General features: G+C 34.2%; 1 protein-coding gene across 2 annotated transcripts in view; it reads left to right on the top strand.

The window, feature by feature from the left end:
• ADGRB3 (adhesion G protein-coupled receptor B3) overlaps window positions 1-20,357 on the top strand; it is a 723,536-nt gene that overhangs the window by 254,515 nt on the left and 448,664 nt on the right. The gene's annotated exons all lie outside the window — the stretch shown is intronic.

Genomic DNA, 20,357 nt, shown 5'->3' with positions numbered 1-20,357 from the left:
GTCCCAAGTAGATCGAAAACCATGTTGTAATTTATACGATCTCTATTCCTAAAGATGAAAAACACATCATTTAGGATACATAAAAGGGTTTTGTAATTCATCTTCAGGTTTACTTTGTTAATGCTACTCTTAACCAATCTCCAGCTGACATGAACTCCACAAAGCCTCTTCCTCAGCCTCCAGCTTTAAGAATAAGGTAACCCTGTTCCTCACTATATGACATCTCTTAATTTCCTGTCCATAAAAATTGAGCAAAAACACTCTCTTTATTGTGAACTAAAACTATAAGGCTACTTGGGAATAGATGTATTTTGCAGCAAAATATGCTGTGGTCTCTTTTAATCACGATAGCAATGACAGCTCTAGCAGGCTTCCCTGTCTGCTTGGTTGGCCAAGCAGACAATACAGGTGGCCCACTTGAGAGACTACCTGCTGCAGGCTGGTCCATGACCTCCATCTTCAACCTCATCATTCCACAGCACTGAGCAGAAACGGTGATCACCCCCATGTCTCCTTGCTTCACAGCAGTTCTTTTATCGTCTTCAAACTGTAAATGAGTTTTGCAAATTAGGTTTTAAAGTTTCCCAAATATTCAAACTCTAGTCTTCCCTCTAGCTATTGTCCCAATTTACTCCTTTCTTTTCTGTTACAGAATGAACGAAATTGACCACTGTGTTCATTTTCTCACCACCTACTCTCCTTAAATACACGAATTTAGTTTCTGTCCCCATATTTTAGAAAAACTACTAAACATCAATTTTTAAAAATCCTTCCTGATTTTTAGAAATATTCTATAATCATTGTCGATAACTGTAAGAGACAATGAATTATAAAGATGCAATTATAAAGACACAAAAATTATTTATAATCTCACAGAAATAAATACTGTGGGCCCTGTTTTTTCTGTTTCTTTTTTTTTTAATTTTATTTGAGAGAGAGCAAGAGAGAGAGCACGAGCAGTGTGAGAGGCAGAGGGAGAAGCAGACTTCCTGCTGAGCAGGGAACCCAATGCGGGGCTCAATGTGGGGCTCGATGTGGGCCTCCATCTCAGGACTCTGGGGTCATAACCTGAGCTGAAGGCAGACAGTTAACCAACTGAGCCACCCAGGTGCCCCTGCTATTTTTCTTTTTTGTTTTTTTGTTTGTTTGTTTGTTTGATTTTGGTTTTGTTTTTGATTTTACTGTGCTTATAAATGTAATAAGAACATTTTCCTTTACCATTAAAATTTCTTAGAAAATGATTTCCAAGTACTGCACTAATTTCATTGACTTACTAGTTCTTCCTTAGGTTTTAATTGTAGGATATTACAGGTGATTCTGCAATAAACATTTGATCATACATGTTTGACCACATCTCTATTATTTTCAATCAGATACATTCAGGAAAGTAGAATTGCTGAATCAAAGGATATTGACAATTTTAAATTTCCTAGTAAAAACTGGCAAAATGCTAAAGAAAAAGTTTTGAAATAGTTTAGATTCCAATAGCATTCTTTGAGTACTTATTTCATGATGCTCTTAAAAGTACTGTCTTTTAACTTTTGCTAATCTCATAGATTAAAATAATTATTCTTGAGCCACCTGGGTGGCTCAGTTGAGTGTCCGACTCTTGATTTTGGCTCAGGTCATGATCTCAGGGTGGTGAGATTAAGCCCTGTATTGGGCCTGCTTCAGATTCTCTCTCTCTCTCTCTCTCTCTCTGTCCCAACGCCCACCCTACCCCTATCCTGCCCCACTCTCACACTCTCTCTCTCTCTCAAAAAAAAAAAAAAACAATATTATTATTCTTATAGTAGTTCATCTAGTGGAGTTGAGCATGTTTATTAGTTATCATTTTTGGGGGATTTGTTAATAATGTATGCAGGTAACATTGCCACAAGTATCTTCTCTGTTTTGTTATTCAATCTTAGATTCTATTTTTGATGTTTCTGATAAATAAAATCTCTTATGTACAGTACGTCTCTCACAGCAGAGTCGATCACATTGGTGGATATTTGCCTGTGCCATCAGCACTTTCTCTTCCTCTCTTTCCTTCCTCATTTACTTTACTTCCCCTGTCCTCTCTCTGCCGCTTCACTGTGAGACATTAGGCAAGTTTTTCATCTTTCCAAGCTTCAAAGGAACATAAAATGTAAACAAAGGATAATTGCAAGGAATAAATAAGATAATAATGGTGAAGGACTAGTCACAGTGTCTGACACACTCAATAATTCTGATTAAGATTTGTAGTTTTTGGGCGCCTGGGTGGCTCAGATGGTTAAGCGTCTGCCTTCGGCTCAGGTCATGATCCCAGAGTCCTGGGATCGAGTCCCGCATCGGGCTCCCTGCTCCTTGGGAGCCTGCTTCTCCCTCTGCCTCTCTCTCGCTCTCTCTCTCTGTGTCTCTCATGAATAAATAAATAAAATCTTTAAAAAAAAAAAAGATTTGTAGTTTTGCTTCATATGGCTTCTGAATATTTAGTGTTAAATTAATGGCTTGTTTCACACTTTGTTTTTAGTATCTTCTTAGAAATTATTTGTAATTTACTGTTGATGTAACAAAACAATTGGAGTATTTTTTATCACATATTCAGGCATAAGGAACTCTTATTAATTCCACTAGTTTTAAAATTGGCCTTTCTATCTAAATAATTCTGTTGTCTGCAAATACAATTTGTTTCTTTTCCCATTATTGTCTGTTGTATAAATGCTTTGAGTTTAATTGTGTTGAATTGACTTCCAAACCAGTATGAAATAATTATTATTATGAACATCCTTGTTTTGTATTTATTACTTATGAGGATGTCTCCAGAGTTTCATTGCTAACTATGATAGGACTATTGATTTGAGACTTGTTATTTTTCCTAATCATATTAAGGATTCCTAGTTTTAAAATAATTTTAATTAGGAAAAATTGGCAAATTTCAGGCTTCTCCAGATCTATTTAAATGCATTTTTCTCAAAGATTTCTTGATATTAATATGTATTTAATTCCTCAAATGGACCCTACTTAATTGTGAGAGATTTTTTTTTCCTTTCATGCACTATTAATTCCATCCTAGCATTTTATTTAGGATTTTTCACATAAATTATTTTGCTTTATGGTTTTTAATTTTAACCATCTTTGTCATATTTTGCTATCCATGTTTTCCTGATTTTATAAAACAAATTAGGTAACTCTTCATTATTTTCAAGTTCTATAACTTTTTGTATATATCAGAAAACAACTTTGTTATAAAAGTTTAAGAGTAAACCCCACCCCAATGGTCCTTATTTGCATATAGTTCTTTAACAACATTTTCTGTCTTCTTGGTTTATTGGACAACTAAATATTTCTCTCACTTCTTAAATTATTATTGCTAATTTTTCTGAATATTATTAATTTCAAAGAAATCCTAATAATATTTATAAATATAATATTCTCTTTAATATTAAAATGAATGAATCATTTAGTTATTTATTGTCCTTTTAATTTTACTTGTATTTTATTTCCCCATTGGATGTGTCAGAGTCTCAAAAAGACACATATATTGGATTTATCAATCAATGATCAATTCTAAGGCTTTTCTGTTTCTAATCAACTTACTTCATTTTTATCTTTTTGGAAATCATTTGATTCTTGTGGGTCAGCAATGACTACCTACTTTCTAAATCTCCTAACCTTCTGAATCCCCAAGAGCATTCCTTCTGTTCACTGAATGTGTCTCTGCTGGACTTCCCTGATGAAACACTCCTAGTTTTTCTGTCTACTTTCACTATTTCTCTTCATCTTACTTCAAAGTTCTGCTTTTCTCTTCCAACCCCAGTTTGTGGGCTTTCTCCAAAAGCAGCTCAGAGTCCTTATTTGCCTTATAGACCTCACCCAACCTCCATCACAGTAAGAAGTCAGCATGACTGTATCCTCATATTGACATTCTTTGTCCATCTAACATTTCCATTAAGAAGTTTCACTCTCACCTTCAACTCAAGTCTTAAATTTCTCATAAGTAATTCCATTTGTGATTTGTTGATTGCTGACAGAATGTAACATTTCTATTACTTCTAAATCTTTTTATCTTTAAATCCTGAAGTTTTCCAAACCCTCATCCTCTTTCCTCAGCTGCAGAAACTAATCCTCTCCTGTATTTGTAGTTGATATGGTCTCATAAAAGCATCTCCCACTGGTGCTCTCTCCTCTTTATCTGACAGCACCCGAGCTAGCAAGCAAGCCTGGTGATTTAAGTGTATATCCAATCAAGAAATGTTTAATTTTCCCCTAAATTTACCAGTGATTCCCCAAGGACCTCCTCTTTTTATTTTTTTGGGGAAAAAATTGTCAGGACTCTTAACCTTGGGATGACTCTTATTGGTAAAAGCTGCCCTTGTTTCCCTGGGAGACACTGAAGATTTTTATTCAGTAAATTTGTTCTCAACGGTGAAATCTTTGCACTATTAGTTAACTCCTGGCACAAGTTTTCAAGAAAACATCATAATATCTTATTACATATGCCCCCCCCCAAAAAAAAGAATCTAAAAACTTAGAAAATAATGGTAGTAAGAAATTTTTGGTAGTGGAGTAGGGATACACATAATATATTTTTTCTGGTGTCTTTATTTTCTATAATGAATTTGAATTACTTTTGTATGGGGAAAGGATACTTTGCCTTGCGTATTTGCATTTAGTATTGTAGAACGAAGAACATTGGCCTTGAACACAAATATAACTAATTTTAAAATGCAGCTCTTTTATTTATAGTGTAAAGATATTATTATGTTTTCCTTCATTTCCTCACCTCTACATTGGGTGACAAAGTAGGAATTCTTATGTCACAGAAATGTTAATGAAGTCACAAATCCCTTCTACCAAAGGGCAGTGACACAATAGGTGCTAAAGAAATATTCGTATAGGGCCCCTGGGTGGCTCAGTTGGTTAAGCGACTGCCTTCGGCTCAGGTCATGATCCTGGAGTCCCGGGATCGAGTCCCGCATCGGGCTCCCTGCTCAGCAGTGAGTCTGCTTCTCCCTCGGACCCTCCCCCCCTCATGCTCTCTCTCTCTATCTCATTCTCTCTCTCAAATCAATAAATAATAAAAAATAAAAAAAAGAAATATTCGTATAAGAAAAAGAGAAATGTTGTTATCCTCACTTAAGCACAAAAGAAAGGAAATATTGACACACATTTATGTAGACTCTGAGCTTAATTTCATACAACCACTTTATGTTAACTTTGCTAATGTACTTGTTGATATCACTTATTGGTTGGTTCCAGGGTGGGATTTAAATGGTTCCAATCACCCTTTTTCAAATAATCTGCTGCTTAAAGCCTGGAGATTTTTTTTTTATTATTTTATAGAATCAGTATGAGATTTGGAGAGCAAAAACCGGAGGTCAAGAGATAGCAAACCATGTCTTTAGATGTCTAAGTCACTAAATTTAGTGAGACACTCTGGATGCCAGCTTAAGATCTCTCCATCCATAGAAGAGCCTGCAAGAGAAGGAGATTTAGAAATTTAAAAGAAAATGTTCATTCAGTAGAGTTATCAAAACTGATTCAGCAGTATTGAAAAAGTGATGTGAGAATTGATGGAGCATTTTTACTTAATCTGAACATTTAACTTCACTAATTTCAATGGTTTTTGAAAAAAAAAGGTTTATGGCTAGTAATTGCTTCTTTAGCTGGTGATGTTTTTTCATTCGCAAATTGTTTCTGGGAAAGTTTGAATGTTGGCTTTTTGGAAAATGACTTTATTTGCTACACAAAGGTCATTCTTAAATGTCAAACATCATTTGGTAGTTGTTCGTGTTTCATTTTTTAATGTCTGGAAGGATATTTTTTCCAGACTTGTTTTTGAGGTCAACCTAGTGTTTTGAGGTAGTGGGAAATTCTGGTTCTCTGAAACCATAGGGTTTGAGAAAAACATAGAGCACTGTTACACAGAAAAATTAAATTCTTGTGTGATTCATTTGTGACCTTTATGAGTAATTAACAGATTGCTTGTCTGGTAAAGGAGTTCAGTTCTTTCTCAGCCATTTACTAAGAAGAATTGAGTACTGTTGTGAGAATTTTATTCTTTTATTAGAATCAGAAAACCTTTACAATCTGTAGAGGACATGAAAATTAATGCTTTTTCAGTTTCAGGAACTTAAGGATTGAATATATAAATTTCTCTGATTTTTCTGTGAATGTCCTCCAGAGTGAATCTAATATGGTCTGGTAGTCACACTTTTGAATCCTTCATTGAAAATATAAATACATCTTCTTATTTATGTTCAGTAAAGGAAATTTTAGTGAAGGCAAAATTAAAAAGACATCTGTCGCCAAGGGTGAAAACATTAAGGAAGAAGCAGTATGATACATTACTCACCATTAACATATTTCCATTATATCCAGCCTCATGTTAATGACACTGTAAGATTTCACTCCTTTTTAGGGCATCTTAATATCAAATCACATTGTGAGGCTCTTAATTTAGCATATTTTTCTTTCCATGGAGTAGCAAGGAAAACCTACAAAGCAGTTGGAAGGGACCTACAGCTGAGATTATAAAACCTCTGAGCATGTATTAGCCTGATTCTATATTCCACCATGATTAACACCATAAAGCCACATATCCCAGTTTAGGGAAGCTAACCATACAAAGTGCAAGGATATAAAATTAATTTTAAAGTTGAAAAGGGTTCCAGTGGTCCTGTTAACTCTATGGCCTCTATGTAGGAACATGGCTTGGGCAACAATTAGATGTGATTTTTTTTGAGTCCCAGACCCAATATACCTTGGCTGTATAATGATTGATAAGTACCATAACCTCTTAAAACCTCATAAAATGGGTTTAATAACAGAACCTAACTCATGAGGAATATAGCACCTAATTATAGCGCCTAATTCTTTGGAAAGAATTGTAGCAACATGGCAGAATGAGCTAATGTGGTTGGATCCCAGATCTGCTAAAATCTCATGGAGAGGCTGGATAGAATGTCAATACAGAAAAATGACCCAAGCCGAAAAGAACGGGAACTGTATACTTGCCTATTAAACGCAATAGCAACAGTAAAAGATAAAAGACACAATATTAAGGGCAAGCTGGGGGATTTTAACTCTTTTGAAATTATAAGTTCTAAATAGCTAAGAATTAGGATTTCAATGCTACTTCATAGAGAGGAGAGTGTTCTTAACCTATGTGGGTTTGGGGAACTAAATCAAGCAAACTACATAAAGCCTGAAACCTCAAAGACTACTACCCTTTGTTTCAAAGAAATTCTAGAGAGACTTTACTCAATGACTCTGGGAAACAGTGGAAAGAAAACTTGCCTTCATTCAGGAGTCATGGTTGGGAAATAAAAACTCACCCCCTCCAAAAAAAGAAAGAAATACTAGCACATACCATGTGTGGATACCATGTGAATTTATACTTTTTGATATAGCAACTTAAACCAAGAAATTTACTGCTGTGGAAGGACACTTTTACATGGAGTCCATATAGCAGTTTCACAGGGGGAAATACTATGTAAGATGAACCCTCAATAGAAATAAAATAAAACAAAACAAACTATAGGAGAAAACAAAGACCATGAAGGAGAATCTGCCAACACAACGCAAGGAGCACACTAACAACTGGGAGGAAAAAAATCTTTAAATAAACCATGAAAGATACATTTAAAGTGATTTTTTTAAAAGAGTAGAAATAATAAAGAGACAATAATAAAGAGTAAAGAAGAGTAAAGAAAGAATAAATATAGAACAACATGGAAGAAAATACATTGGGAAAAACTAGAATTACCAAAAGTAAAACATAGTCACTGAAATTAAAAATTCATTAGATGACTTAAGCACTAATTTGGACATGATCAAGGGACATGCTTGTGAATTGAAAGATAAATTTGAGGAGTGCAGTAAGATTAAAAACATGATGTCGATAATAATAATAATAATAATAATAATGTTTCCCCTTTTCCTCTCTCTCTTTTCCCCCTCTTTCTCCCTTCCAAAGAATTTTTTTAATCACTTAACAAGGTACAAGATACAGTGATGGACAAGATAGACAAGACTCTTATGAAAGTCACATTTTCGTGGGTTGATGGAGACTATTATTAAAGAAATAACCAAACAAAAAAACCCAAAACAGGTATTGATACATCCTGTGCAGAGAATTAAAATCAGGTCTTAGAACTGTTTGGTACTTTGTATTTGGTGGTCAGTGAGAGTCTCTTGAAGAAAGTAAAATTTTAGCTTAGATAAAAATGACAAGAATGAGTCATCCATGCAAATATCAGAAGAGTTTCCCAGTTAAAACTATCAGTTAGTGTAAAGAAGTGAACTCTGTGTGTTTAAGACACTAAAAGAAGGCCAGTGTGGCTAGAACATGGTGAGTAACGGGGAGAAGGATGAGATGATGCTGGAGAAGTAGGCTGTGGCCGATCCTACAGGGCTTGTCGTAAGAGCCAGGATAAGGAGTATGAATTTTATTCTAAGAATTGGGAAGACGTGAAAGGACATTAAGAAGAGCATTTACATTATCTGTTTTACCTTTTAAAATACGTAAAAAAATATGTAAGAATCTATCTGTGTGCTATGTGACGTATGGATTGTAAGCAGGGGAAATGATGGTAGGGGTGCGCGGTGCGACACTTAGGAAACTACTGCAATAGTCCAAGTGCTGGGGGTAGCTGGGAGAGTGCTAGTGGTGGGGATGAAGAGATGTTGACATATTTGGAACATGCTCTGGATGGAGATATGGCAGGAGTTGAAAATTGAGAGAATATGGGGTTCAGGGAAAGAAAAATGCCACAAACTCCAGAAATCAGGGATAGATCCATGTAGGAATTATCTCTACACTATTCATTAGTCACACAGTCACTGCTTAAGCATTCCCCATTAGCAAAAGCCTGGTACTTCATATGGCCACCCATTCTTTTTATGCATCCCAAATTGTTACAAAGTCCTTCCTATGGATTTGAGTTCTTAATAAACAATACAGCTACTTTATTTACAATCCTTCTGCTACATGACAGGTTTCCAAATAATCAAAGAAAATTACCATTTCTTCTTTTATTCAAATTAAATATTCTCAGTTTTTTATTCTAATAAGAATCTACTTCTGTGGCACTTATAGCATTTATAAGTCTATACTAAAGTTTGATTATTTAAGTTTTCCCTAGCTTTCCCACTAGATTTGATTCTCTAAAGTGCCTTATCATTGGGTCCTCAAAAATTTATTTCTGAAAACTAAACTAATAGTAAACTAAATGACACTAAATAATTTTTGAAACAGTCCTCACCAATTCTCATGCTTTCACCCTTCTGATCACTCTTCTTTCCACATGTTTTACTTTATCAATACTTCTCTTTTTTAAAATAATGATGGCCACAACTAAGTGCTAAGTAACCCAAGAGTTCTGAATCCCATACTTTAAAAAATGCAGCCAAAGCTTAAATTGACATTTGGCAAAATTATTTCACCATGTTGACTCATCAAACTTTAGTCATCAAAAGCCAGTATATCCATTTTAAAATAACTTGTTAAGTCAGGTGGGAACACACACTCTGACGCAAACTTCTGGCAAAGGAATAATAATATATAGAATATATAGAATTGAAGAGAGATTATAATTAACTAGAAAACAGAAGCTAAAACATTAAAAGAAAATAAAAACTGCAGCACAAAAGAGACACTATTTTCCTTCAGAGAAGCAAAATCTTAATTATTTCTCCCACTTAAGTCTTGGTGGGAAAGTTCACTACAATTGGGTAATAAGAGCTAGTGTTGCCTGTGAAAGTCGGGGTGTGGGAGGAAGAAAACCCCAAAACTGAAATAGGGAAGGATTTAGAATGTAAGAGATGCCATTCTTAACCCCTTTTGCCTGTCCTTGGCCACTTGGCCACCAACCTCATTGAAACCTCCACCTGTGATAATGAGTAAACAAATTTAGGCTCCTTGCTAAATTATGTTAATATTAACATATGTTGCCAAAAGTACAAAATCAGCAGAAGGACCATGTTTAATCTACATTACCAACATGAGCTACCCAGAGACCAGTTTAAGAATGTCAACACATAATCCTGGACTTGTATCAATGTGCTCCCAAATTCTTCAGCCTTCTGAGGACTCCCTTTATTATCATATTTAAACAAACACTTGGCTTGATCTACCACATAATTTAGACCTAGAAATTTAATATCTCCCTAATATTCCTAAGGATTCTTTGAGAGATGGGTTACATGTATTTCTTACATATTTTCCTATTCACTCTTATGTGTATTTTAGCTATATTATCAACCATCGCTTTGTAGTTTGTTTCCGGGGCCATTCTTTCTATTCTACCCCTTGCAAATCTCAACATGAAATTAATCTTTTATCATCTTCTTTTAACTATCTCTAACACTGGTTAAGTAAGCTTTCAATAAAAGTTGGCTCTAGTGGAGAGGTAATTCACCCCAGCATAGTACATACATTAAACCTTAATATCACTGCTATTAAAATTGCTTCTGATAGTCCTTCCTCAAGGAATTTCTAATCTCTCCTCTAGTCTCATCCTCCCACCACTTTTATGGATAACTCTCTTTATTCACCTCCCAAGGTCTGTTAAACCTCACCTCCCCTGCTTTTTCTATTGTCCCCAATAAGACTCACGTTCTGTCCTTGGCAGCTTCAGTAAATTTCAGACTATTACTTTGTTACGTTATTCACCTTTCCAGATCAGGCCATAGGGTCTGTCTTTGCATAACCAAACCGGCCCATCAAGATACTTTGATAAGCCTTAAATTTTCTGCATTATTTTTGGTCAGCTTTTAGTTTTATTTTGCTATTTATTCATTTGTGAACTATTTATTGTGAGCACTGTATGTTTATTAAAGATAAATTTGAAATGCATAGCTGGGAGCAGCTCTCATAAGGGAAATGATTAACCTGTTCCCATAAATGCTAAGTTTGCCAGCAAAATATCCAGGTTGCACAATAGTGCAGGTGGTCTAGAAGTTGTAGATTGGTCCATGGAAGTGAAAGACTGATAGTTGTTTGCCTGAAAGTGATACCTTAGTCTAGGAATGGTTGGAACTTCTGAGGGAAAGAATGTTAAGGCAGGAGCTGTGGGAAAACTCGCATTAGGGAATCAAGAGTCACTAAGGCGATGAAGGAGGCAGAAAAGCAGTCAGGAGGAAGAAGAAATTCAAGTTGTCAGCTTTGAAAGCCAAGGGAGGTGAGCCTTTTAAGAAAAGTTGTGGGATAAGGGAGGGTGGGAGGGTGTCAAATGCTGAAGGAATCAAGATGAATGTGACAGTTTTTAAGAGGCAGCTGACTTTCAAGAGAGCAGTTTCATTCAAGGAAAGAGGCTGAAATCAGATCGCATGACATAGTTGGGTGAGTGGGAAGTGAAGAATTGGAGGGGACTCTTTGGAAAGGTTTCTGTAAGTAGGAAAGAGAAGTGTTCAGAGAACGAAATGGAAAGTAATATGTGGTGCACTTACTCTTTAAAAGTCAGAAATTGGGGCTTCAGGTTTCCCAGAGAAGTTCTTAGTGAGTATGTAGGGGATTGAGATGGAAGCCGAGTGTAGCTTGCAGTAACTCCCAAACTCCACAGTGAACATGGGAGAAAACCAAGAAGAGGGGAAGTTGGCTTAGGAGAAAACACATTCATTCAGCGTGCTCAGCTCAAGTGCTGATCCTTGCATTGAAAGGGGACAGGGAGTACCAAGCAAACTGAATGGAAAAGCCCAAGGTCTAGACACATACTGGTAAAATTTCAGAACTCCAAAGATAAAAAGAAAAAATGCTGAAAAAGCTTCCGGAAAGAAAAGCAGATTCTCTTACCAAAAGACATCTCAAAGGCGGTACCAGATCCCAGGATTCAGTGTGAAAGTTATCTTCAAAGTTTAGTGAGAAAAAAAAAACTTCTTGACCTTAAATTTCTAGGCCTAGCCAAACAAGAATTCAAGTGTGAGGGCAAGATGAATCAATTTTAGACCCTCTCTGTTAGAGGATATACTGAAGCAAAATTAAAAACAAGTCGGAGAAAGAAGATCTACAAAGAAATTAACACAACTAATGGTTAAGTCTAAATTATTGAAGCTGTGTATAAATATCGCAGTTGGGAAAATAAATGACATATGAGTGTCAAAGCAGAGAACAAGTGACCACATACCCAAATTCTTGTGTTGGTTTGGGAAAGAGTACAGATACTGATTCACTAAAGATATTGATAGATTTAGAAATGTCTTTCTAAATGTACATGTGACAAAATTAGTATATAATGCTTGAATAATTGAAGTAAGAGATCTAGAGGATAAAAAATTCCTATCAATCCAAAAATATTAGAAAAGGGGAAAAATGAAAGAAAAACAAGATACTTGCTTAAGAGAAACCCCAATATAAGATGGATAATAATTTTAACATTTTAATAAATATAATAAATGTCAGTGGGTTTAATTTCCTGTTAAAAAGAAGAGGATCAGATGGGATTTTTAAAATCCAACTATATATGTTACATATAAGACACACACTTAAAAACCATCTGGAATATAATAAGTGCCCATTTAATGTTTGTTGAATGAGCTGAATTCATTCGTTCCCAAATACCTTTGGAAGTATATAATCTTCTTTAAAAAATCCCTCTCCAGTGTAGATGGTAGCTACAGCATAGATGTATATGTTTAAATAAGAATTAGAGCATTTGAGACCTCACATGCAAAGTAAACCTCGGGTTAGTGCTCAGACATGGATCAAGTTAACTGTTCAACATTGCTTGACTTAGGAAAATGTTTAGAAGCAACCACCACTCTGTTTTACTTAGACTCTAGTGCATGTGTGTCTTGTGTATAGACCCATTCATGAAGTTTGGTCAGGTCCTCTAGGCCTCTTCATCTGCTGAGAGATGGTCCATATGTTCATGGGCCAATTGCTGACCTGAGAAAAAAATGTACTTTTAGAGCTTAAAAAGACTTTAGGAAGCATGTTCCCAGAATCCCCTTTTGCAAGAAGAGCAAACGGGCCAAGAGAACTTAAGGCTTGATGCTCTGAAGTAAGAGCTGCACTTGCCAGTTACCCATTGATTTGTCCACCCTCTACATTCAGCATTAGACTATTTAGTTAAAATTGTCTTTAGGTATATGAAGCACTGCTTTGAAGAAGCTAAACATTTTTAGTTCTCTATAGAATACCACTTGGGCTTCAATACTAATAATGATAACTTATGGAAGCAAGTTTGAATATATGTTCATTGATTTTTAAGGATAATTAAATTCAAAACTAGAGAGGAATCATGTTTCTTAAAAATTCTAAATAAATACATGATATAATATATATATAATATGATATGCATAATATAATATATACAAAGGTAACATCTATCAAAAATATCGTACTAAAAAGTGTCACTTTTTTTAAGCATAGACTTCCTTATAAAAAACTTTTCCTATAAACTTTTTGGGGCACTGAAAATTGCTCTAGTTGCCAACAATTTGAACCCAGTGGTCCAAAGATGTACTCAGTACTCAACCTGCAGTAAGCTGCAACTGGCCAGTGTTTTGTGTGTGGTTCTAATTCTTTATCTCGTGGGAGTACCCCCATTCACCTGCTTACCCAGGCTCGGAGCTGCCAGTGAGCTATCCATCCAACCTTCCTCTCAACCCAGTTACAGTCTTCTATGGGCAATTGCAGTAGCCTCCTCATAGTTTATACTGCCCTAATTTTGTTCCGCAGAGTTTGCTCTTGATTCTTCAATTAATCTATCTAAAATTCAAATTAAACCATGATTTCTTGCTTATTGCTTAAACCCTACAAATATTTCACATTTAGTCAAATAGAGATACATTCCAGCGTTCTTAGTAAGGCCTAAGAGAGGTTTCTGATTTCCCTCCCCACCAATCCCTTCAGGAATATCTCTTGCCCCTCTTTTTCACACTTTTATCTTCCATTAATAATAGCAACTTACAGTACTAAACCCTGAATACCCCTCTGCCTCAGTTCTCTATATCCCCTATCACATATTTCTTAAGTTCTTAGATCACTGTTGAGGTCAATCATTTTCCCTTCAGAAGAATTTGGCTTCGCATCACCAGGTGACTCATTCATTTTTGTTCTTCCAGGGCAGCCTGAAAGACAAGTCTTTTGTCATTCCCAAAACAGCCTTACCCTCCATTTGGAAATCCCTACAGTCTACTCTGCCCACAGAGGATCACTCTGCATGTCAGAAAACTTGGCAGGAAGGCAACCAAACCCTGTTCTTGTTAGGAAAATATAGAAATATTTATCCAGAGACAATTTAGTTTACTTTCTTATGTGTTAGATTTCCTAGGATCTTAGGAGGCCACTTTAGCAATAGGATCATTCAAATCTTATAGTGTAAGCGTTTTAGTCTTCTGCCAGAGGTGTTAAAGCTCACAGTAAAACATCTTATTTTGCCACTGATATGCTAGTGTGCTAAATTAAATTCTAACACAGGCCAACAAGAAAAGACATTCAGCTACTGGTTTACTATTAGAAGTAGAATTGCATTTATCATTTATGTGATTCTACATTTTTTTTCCTTATTACCAACAAATAAAATATTTTTCAAGCAAAACATTACTGGTAGTTTATAAAAATTCAATAGTTATCTCAAAAAGATGAGGTCATAAAATGCAATTGACTAATGTATAAGAAATATTAGCAAATAATTCCTACATGATTACACACATTGATGATTTCTTACATGGAATGGTGCATCCAGTTTACTAACATTTCCCAGAAGGATGACAAAATAAGAATAAAAACAATGATTTAAGGGTTTATACCCTAAATTTCCTGGAACTATTCTAAATAAGTTGTTTTATTATATAATTTTCACATACATATTTGAGGAGATCTAAAAATAAATCCATCATTATATGTAATTATTTCAAAGTTCCTATTTTGAATAAAGATAAATTAAAATATAACATCATTGTCAAAGAAAATATGCACTAAGTATACTTGAAAATTGCTTCCTCAAAATATATTGTTTCATAATTTAACAACTTAATTGAAAACTGAAAACTCCTGAACATTTTAAATTTTTCTATAAACATATTAGCAGTTTGCCTTTTGACCATTCTCTGTTTTGCCCATTTTTAGAAGTGGCATAAAATTACCCATCTACCTAACAGAGTCATGCCAACTACCTAATAAAATTATTTCTGTGGGAGTATTTTGAAAAACAAGATTCCACTTTGTTATTGTAAGATATAGCCTCTTGGTTCCTATAGCCAGGTATCTAACTATGGAAATGTAACCGAGAAACAATTTGAAGGAAAGAATATCAATTATTCTCTTAAATTTTAATAATGAATTTCTCTGATTGCTAATATTTCTTAATATATCTTATTTTATTTTAAATACTTCTTAATATTAATTCAATTTTCTAAAAAATTATTTTAAATATTTCCTGATACTTCTTTTTTTATTTTAATTCAATTAGCCAGTGTATTTCCTGATATTTCTTAATTTATTATCTAGCTCTCATTCTTGAATTCTTTGGAAATTGTCTTTTATCCACATATTCTATTCCTGTTTGGTTCTTGGGGAAAATGAAATTAGTATATTTATAATCAATAGCATTTTTAACCAATGTCCTTCAGGATTTCACCTAATGATGTCTAATTTTAATATCCCTTGTTTCTGACATCCAGGCCAGTTCTAGAAATGTCTTTGATAATACAGATTGTAGTCTTTTCCCCAACATTTCTATCTTTTCATAAAGCACCTAGCTATGTAGGCCATCAAATAGTTGTTGAGTGAGAGAATACAATTTTGAAGTCTGATCAAATGTCAACAAAACATTTTTTAAAAACCTCAGAAAACAGAAAGATATCATAATGACTGATAATCTGGATTGCTCTTCACTATCTAAACACCTCCCAGCTATAATATGCACAAACCATGTGCGTGCAAAATAACTATGACAACTCCATTTCCAAAAAGTGTAAAAATGAATGAACACATTTAGTAACTCATGCTTCTAACTTAGAACATACGAACTTAGAATGCAGTAAATATAATCTTATTTCAGAAAATGCCTGGTTGCTTCTTAACAGAATTGGTCTATACCACCATAATCCAGCCAGATGTTAGAATCTTTCTTATGCCAACAAGTTATACATTTAATATCCTTACTTGTTATGCTATGACAAATGAAATGTCACTTTAAATGTCCAGTTGCATGGCTTAAAAGATGTAAGTTCTCTTTTGAGACACATTAGCAAGTCATTCTAGTTAAGGGTGATATTTAGGAAATTAATAGAAAAAGTGGGTTTTGAGTGGAGCTTTATATTTTTATTAAAATAAATAATTTCACATATAACAAAGGTTCAGGTCATGTTTAGTGGATTTCCGTGGGCTATGAGCTTCACAATATCAGAAACTATTTTTCATTTATCTTTGTAAATTTAGTGCCTAATACATAAGTAATTACTAAATGTTTGCCGATAAAAATTAAGCTTTGTTTTTAAGGCATTAAGCTTTGTCTTAGGTTAGTGAGATTTAAGTTTAAAAAAAAGGCAATATTGCAATTATTTAAATAATAGCCTGAATATATTTATGGATAAAGAAATGTTGACCATCTTGATCATACATAACTAACTTTCAAGGTACTTCACTAAAAAATTTATTTTTTCCCCACCAAACTGTTCACCAAGCAAGTTAAAGAAAGGGTTCTAGACATCTAGAAACTTGCATTTTGGAGAAGCAACTCTTAACATGAAATGTATTTATAAAATAAATAAATAATGAACCCCAGCTAGGTGTAAATCAGGAAGTGATTTTAAAACTCATAAGCCGTATTTCCTTCTCAAAGAGGTTCGTAATCTAGTAAAGGAATAAAACAATCTGAAAATTAAAATGAAAGTTGATTGTTGGTACAACATGAAATAGAAATTTAGAAAGACAAAGCCTGATTATGATTGGTTGATAGTTCATGGAGGTAGTGCCTTTGGAGTTGGACTTGGGGAGGTGCTTTACTGCAGGCATGGATAGAAAAATGGGTGTTTCACATGGAGAAAGATAATAGAAGGGGTGCAGTGGTTTGACCATTTCCAAGACAAAAAGTAGTGCATGTTGATCAGTGAATGTAAGTAAGACATAACTTTGAGAGTTTTTGAGAAGCAGTCATGGCCTGGGCTAGGGTGGTTTCTGTGGAAATGCAAAGGAAAGTTAGCTAACAAGTAAACTTAGTATTTACATCACAAAATAGATTGCAGTAATAACTTATCACCTAATCTGATGCACCATTTGCCTGCACATTGAAAAGTAAACACTTGGTAAAATAGCAAATGGATGTGTGTATGTTTTCACTTATTGATGACTGTGATTTCACATTATTATAACCCTTGGTTTCTAGACAAAAACCTCACAACTAATAATTGACTGTCGAGAGTCAGTTTTCAAGTCTATTTGTTTCTTAATGATCCTCTTACATATTTCTGGAAGGGGGAAGAGAAGACGTAAAACTATTCTTAAGACGACAAATTTTTGAAAACTTTGTTTCATGTAGCTTTGAAGTCCAGAGACTACTGCTTTTTATCAAGAAGCACATTGAAATATTGTATGAGAAAAATGTGCCTAAATATGAAAGTCATCTCCAGTCATTTGAGTTTTATACGTGCATACAGTTATTTACCCACCACTTCATTGATACCATCAATATAAATATATAGGAAATAACCCTGTATTTTCATAAGCCATGTACCGTATATGCATACACAATATTATGCTGCACATTACTTCATTTGATTTCATAACTTGCTTTTCATCGCTTACCCAAAGCAGATCATCTTTTTATTTGGTTATGCTATTTTCCTTGTGTAACTAATGTAGTATATTATCTTTGCCAACTTAGAATCATATGAATATAAATCAACAACCCATGAAGAACTTTTATTATCCAGAGAGTGTAATATGCTTAAGGTTTACCTCAACCTACATTCACCACATAAGAAAATAATAGCAAAACTAATACCTTATTTTTTTCTACGTTTGGATGATCCAACTGGCCTTTATTTTCACTAGAAGTAAAGAAGATCAAATAATCATGAAAGGGAACACACAAGTTTTGAAAATATCCCATTGTGAGATATGTATGGAACCATAACATTTGTTGTTAAATCTTACCATTGACAACAACCCTAAAACAAAGATGTATTTTTTTTTTCAAACACTTGGCACATAAACATGGCAAAAGAAACTTACTTGGTTAGATAATAGTTTACATGATTCACTTACAAATTCAGATTGTTTTAAGGCAGAAACAATAGGTCTGGAACATTAAAAAAATACCACCATAGTGTTGTTTTTCCACCTGAGAAAAAAATAAATTGTTAGTATGTCTTCTGTCTTACAGGGAATTTAGTTATATCAAGCCATCCTATTAGTTTTCATTTTTTAAAAGTAGTTTTCCAGATAAATTATATTGACAGAAATAATCGAAATTTTCATTTGAAACCTTTGGTTATACAAAAATATATAATCAAGTTCTTCTTAAGTACTGTGACTCAGTATTAAGTATCCCAGGGTTAAGTATCAGCACTAATGCTCACATAACATTGATTTTTGATGATGAGTAGAATTGAGTAGAACCGACTACAGTGAAGAATACTGAAATTTAATTTGTGTGATACCTATGTTTGAGAGATTTAAATCACATTCCAGCTAATAATATGAAATAGTTCACACAGATGCTAATATCTGCTTTTAAAGATAAGTACTTTACTTGTGTTTAAACTTCAGAAATCATTAAAAATTTAATATGACACTTTTAAAATTATTTCAGCAGTGTCTGCCAACATACTCAGACCTGTAAATTTCAAGATTATAATCCTTGTACAAATAAACTACTTATACTTAGAAAACAGAGTGTAGGCTATTTTCATGCTGCCATTGAGTTGAAGAAATGCCTTCTAGAACAGGTAACAAAGTTACTTACTAAAAGAAGTTGTAAGAAAAAAAAAAGAGAAGAAGAAGCAGAAAAAAAAGTTGTAGGTATGGAAAAATATTTTTTTTGGTATCCTTTTCCCACCCAGTGCCAAAACTACCTTAATGTGACCATCAAAGCCTGCAACTTATTTATGCACACATATACTCTGACTTAAATGTTCTAAGTGCTAGATACACACACATACACAATTTAAATGATAAATTCAAGAGGACAGAAGGTAAAACATAATGTTAATAAAAATTACTACTAAATTTCTTTTGCTGTTTCAGACCCAGAAAATTTTCAGTTATATATAATACTTTAAAATACTGGGTAGTACATAAGAGTCTAGATATAAACTTTCTAAATAGTCAATTTCCAAAATCATTAAATGATATGTGATTAGATGCTTCTTATTAGCATAATGAAACATAGTTTAGGCAGCACATACTGCATACATAAATGAATGGAATGAGAGGATGTTGGCAGCAATGGAAAATAATGATGGATTTCACAAGATTAAGCCAACTGACATTTTATGAAAATTTCCATTTCCTGCCTTGGATTTCATCTAAACTGACAAAAACAAACACACATTTAGATTTCTCAGATTTCTCTTGGGTTGTTCTCTTGGGTAGAATATCTGGAAAGAATTTCTGACAAATCAGTCTGTCAGGTGCCACACTTTAATATTTATGTGGGAATTTGCCAGGATGGACAAAAATGTATGCTAGTCTTTTCTCCTTACATAAAATAAAAATTGTGGGTAGAATTAGTGCTTATAAAACACACTGCTCCATTGCACAAAGTAAGTTGTAATATTTTAGCAGAAGCTTAAAGATTAATTGGAAAAGGTAAAATTATACATTCCCAAATTTTGACATTGGTTCTGACAGTATATCTGCACTATCATTAGAACATGTTTTACTCAATCATCTTTGTCGTGTATTCAAGTCCTGGTCTTAAGGGCCCAACAATTGTCTTGATGTAATAGAAACACCATGATAGCCTGCCCCTCGGGAATCCCCTTTCTCCTACCCACCCTCCCCTGAGCCAGAATCAACAACTATCCCATAAATTTGTCTTTTATTTTATTAAAATTATTTTACAGCAACAGTGCCAGAAGCATGGAACTCTTGCAGAATTCCAAGCATGAATTTTTCAAAAATGTATTACATGGAGTCTGTCTTTTGTTCAACTTATTTTTTCTCTTCCCCATTGTCACCGAGTTAGGCCCAGATATTTTTGCCTTTCCCCAGGAGGTACAACATTAAGGGATTAAATAACAGAAACCTGGAGCCACCTCTTTTTTAAACATAACTCTTAAAAGAGAAATCATTGTCTTACATGTGGTTAGAAAATGGATGAGCAACTGTCTGGGGACAGGGCAGGAGAGAATTAGAATTACTTCAGCCACCACGTATCTGAACTTTTAAAGGACACTAGGGGCAACCCCATATTTGGATAAATACTCCATTAAGTGAA

Source organism: Eumetopias jubatus, unplaced genomic scaffold (genome assembly GCF_037043125.1).
Source record: "Eumetopias jubatus isolate StellerSeaLion01/CBP00866 unplaced genomic scaffold, mEumJub1_p1.0 scaffold_6, whole genome shotgun sequence".
Classification (NCBI taxonomy): domain Eukaryota; kingdom Metazoa; phylum Chordata; class Mammalia; order Carnivora; family Otariidae; genus Eumetopias; species Eumetopias jubatus.
This window is presented reverse-complemented; position numbering and strand designations above follow the sequence as displayed.